Source organism: Cervus elaphus, chromosome 8 (assembly GCF_910594005.1).
Source record: "Cervus elaphus chromosome 8, mCerEla1.1, whole genome shotgun sequence".
Taxonomy (NCBI): Eukaryota; Metazoa; Chordata; class Mammalia; order Artiodactyla; family Cervidae; genus Cervus; species Cervus elaphus.
In genome coordinates, this window is record NC_057822.1 from 23,919,408 (window position 1) to 23,923,882 (window position 4,475).

The following is a 4,475-nucleotide window of genomic DNA, read 5'->3' on the forward strand; positions in this document are numbered from 1 at the left end:
TGACAAATCACCCCAAACAGTGGATTAATATAATAACTATCACATATTACTTATTATGTGACAGTTGAAGGATTGGCTGGGCTCCACTAGGTAAAACCTACCTAAAACTTTCCACTAGTAGTATTCACTTCACCTCAGCAAACCCAAAGTCAGCTTTTTGTGATAAATATTTTTAAATGTCTTCTTTATGCTCAGAAATAAAATTCATAGGTATTTTAATCTGCCTATGCAAGTAATGTCCAAAAATATTAATATATTAATCTAACTACCAGAAAAGGTAAAATAAAGGTCACAAGTAATGTAATTAAAGTGAAAGTCGCTCAGTCGTGTCCAACTCTTTGCAACCCCATGGACAATACAGTCCATGGGATTCTCCAATCCAGATTACTGGAGTGAGTAGCCTTTCCCTTCTCCAGGGGATCTTCCTGACCCAAGGATTGAACTGGGGTCTCCTGCATTGCAGGTGGATTCTTTACCAACTGAGCTATCAGGGACGCCCTGTATATAATTAAAGGAATGCCATTAAGTAAATGCTCAGATGTGATGATATTAGGTATAAGGCAGTAAGAATTCTTGAACTATATCCAGAATTACTGTGAATGTGACAGTTACAAATGCAGACTGACGAGAATATGTTGCACTGGGGACTCAAGTGCAATATGTATCAATAGCTTTAATATTATCACTAGTGTGATTTTCTAAAAATAAAGCAACTGTGTTAGTTTTCTAGGACTGCTGTACCAAAACCCCATAGTCTAGATGGCTTAAACAACAGAAAGATATTTTATTAAAGTTCTGGAGGCAGGAAGTCCAAACCTATTGGCAGGTTTGGTTTCTTCTGAGGCATCTCATCTTGGCTTATAGATGGCTACCTTTCCTGCATCTTTCTTCTGTGTATCTGCATCCTAATTTCTTCTTCCTATAAGGATATCACTCATATTGGACTAGGACCCACTCTAAGGGCCCCATTTTTATTAAATTACCTCTTTACAGACTATATCTCTAAATACAATCACCTTCTGAGAACTGAGGTTTAGGGCCTCAACCTATGAATTTGGGGGGATACAATCAGTCCCATAAGAGAAACTAACTCTTGGTAAGGTTCTAATCAGAAAGAAGTAGCATAATCTCCCCTCAATTTTTTTTGTTTTCCATAATAAACTTTCCATTTTAGACGGAATAGTTAGGGATTTACAAAAATTGTGAAAATAGTACAAAGAGATCCATTTCCCCCTCTTATTAATTCCTCACATTACTTACATTTATCACAATTAAGGAAAGAAGGTAAATATGTTATTAGTAACTAGTCTATATTTCATTTGTCCCCTCTATTTTCAAAGTAATTGCATTCCCAAAAAATTTACTATATACTATGAAAACTATGCCTTCCCAACAAAAACAAAACATTATGTTTACTGTAATAGTGTTAGATTCTAGCTCAGCTCAATAAAAACGAGTTTTCCACTTGTATGAATATCCCTTTGGGCATTTGACACTTGTGAAGGCCAAGAGACAATTCATTTGTGCATGACTGTGAGACAGGCAGGCACCACCAGTTTCTCCCTACTAAACACTGGTGACACTACTTCAGTTACTATGACATGAAAAATGCCTCCTGCAGGGCAGGACTGGTTCCGCTGAGAATGCTTGATCTGTTGTTGTTGTTCAGTCGCCAAGTACTGTTCAACTCTTTTCGACCCCATGAACTGTAACCCGCCAGGTTCCTCGGTCCATGAAATTCTCCAGGCAAGGATACTGCAGTGGGTAGCCATTCCCTTCTCCAGGGAATCTTCCCAACCCAGGGATTGAACCTGGGTCTCCCGCATTGCATGTGGATTCTTTATTGTCTGAGCCACCAGGGAAGCCCCAAGGATAAACCATAATCTGAATATTTCTCATCAGAAAAGCATCATCATCCCCTATTTTAGTTGCTTAAGAAGATTTGATTTCGTGATTAGCTATTCTAAAATTGAGGGCAGAGACTTCCCTGATGGTCCAGTGGCTCAGACACCACACTCCCAATGCAAGGAGGCCCCGAGTTTGATCCTTGGTCAGAGGAATAGATCCCATATGCCACAACAAAAAAAATCCCATATGTGAAAACTAAGACCCTGCACAGCCAAAATAAACAAATAGGTCTTTTAACTAAAAAAAATAAAATTAGAGGCAACCTGCTATTGCGTTCAATACTTGAGCCTAACTGCAGGGCTATCTGATATACTGAAATCACCCAAGTCAAAGAGCATCCCAAATAAAAATTGTTGTAGTGTTATGCTCTTCCAAATTAGTCACACTGATGCATTTGTCAGTCAGTCTAATAAATAGTCCAAAGTTGATGGCATGCAATAATGGAGTAGAATTTGTCCCCTTGTTACACTTCTGGGGAAAAAAATAATTTAACAATGATCAAATCTTCTAAAAATGTTTCAAATCTTGAATGGAAAATTGAATTTGAGGTGGTTATGTATATATACAATTGAAAAAAGATAAAGAACCACATAAAGAAAAAGCATCATTATTTAATGAGTAGTGCTGTGCCCAGAATGCCAGAGCGAATTCAACCCGTATCTGTCCAACACTGGAGTCCCGTTCTCTAGCTCCACTCAACACCACATGGATGGGATGTCTGGGAAAGCAAGGAAAATGGATCAGCACACAATGGATCATGTAGTATTTCTCCAACATACCTCAAGAGGTTTCTTGTGGCAGAGAAAGAAGGGCTGCCCCTTAAAACACCTTATCCTCCCTCACCTTTAGCTTTCAGTTTATCTTTGGACAAGACTCAAATTTCATTCATATTATCAATGTCCAGGTCTAGGCTACAGAGTCATACTAAAACATATGTGCTCCAAACAATTGGGCTGAATTGGAACTTTTTAATTTAATTTAATTTAATTTTTATTGTACTGGATCTTTGTTGCTGCATGCAGGCTTTCTCTAGTTGGAGTGAGTAGGGGCTATTCTCTGGTTGCCGAGCATGGGCTTCTCATTGCAGTGGCTTCTCTTATTGCAGAGCACAGACTCTGGGTGCTTGGCTCAGTAGTTGTGGTGCATGGGCTTATCTGCCCCACTGCATGTAGAATCTTCCCGGATCAGGGATCCAACCCACGGGTCCTGTATTAGCAGGCAGATTCTTAACCACTGGACCACCAAGGAAGTCTCTGAACTGGAACTTTTACATTTTAAAATGTTGAATACATTATTGCTTTAATGATTAGATTTTAAATGTGCCCAAAATCAACATTATTATTCTGTGTTTGGCTATTCCTTTCTCCAGTACATGAAAGAGTTGGGTAGTTTGAGACCCACCAAGGTAATTATGTTTTTACACAGCTGGAGACTGTTCCACTTGACTAGGTATTGTCCACCAAGACCCTGTCTGTTCCTGCTCCTAACATTCAGGAATTTCTTCCACAGAGAAAAGTGGGAAGGGAACAAAGTCTTAATATTGTTGCTCCCTTTTAACTGATTTTCCTTTGATTAAAACTATTGATTCATTTGGGCTTCCCAGGTTGCGCTGGTGGTAAAGAACCCACTTGCAGGAGACATAAGAGACATGGTTAGATCCCTGAGTCAGGAAGATCCTCTGGAGGAGGACATGGCAACCCCCTCCAGTATTCTTTCTTGGAGAGTCCCACGGATGGAGGATGGTCCATGGGGTTGCAAAGAGTCGGACGCAACTGAAGCACCTTGGCACACACACACACTCGCTGATTCATTTACAGCATGAAAGAAATGATGTATGTTATGTCCACATTTTGAAAGATGACAGACATTTCCCAAAATGTTAGTTAGAATAGTTTTTATAATTTCCATGGCCAATGAGAACCATAGTGCAAGTGATGACAATAATAGTTTGACCCATTTCTTTGAATGAATGGATATGACAAATTAAAGCATGTAAAAACACTGGAAAAGTCAAAGTAATCTGACATGACAAAGTCTCATCTGAATGTTATCATCTAGGGAACAGAAATGGGTTTATTTTAGCAAAAGCTTTCAAAACCATATGTTTTGGATAATCTTTTTAGTCATAATTATTTGTATTTTGAGTCACTGAGTGATTCTCAAGGCCAGAAGAGATGTTGTTTATAATACATTGAGTGGATGTTATAGTACTTTGTATTCTGTAATATCATCCTGAAATCCCAAGAGTCCCCCACAGACACTGTCCCTGTGGTACTGGCAAGGTTGCAACAGTGTAGGATTAAAGAGCAGGCTCTTTGCCAGGGGTGTGTAACCATTGCTCTCAGAGATCCCACAGGTTTTCCCCATGACCTTGCACTCATGGGATCATTGTCTACACATGTTATCCAGCAGGGGTTATAAAAGCTATAGGAGTTCAGAGATGACAGAAATCAAATAATATGGGATTTAACTAATCCCCTTTTTTCCTCCACTTCCATCTTCTCTGGAAACATTCAGGGATGCTGTCTGTGATTGATTAGATTGTGTGTGCATGGCTGATTCATCTA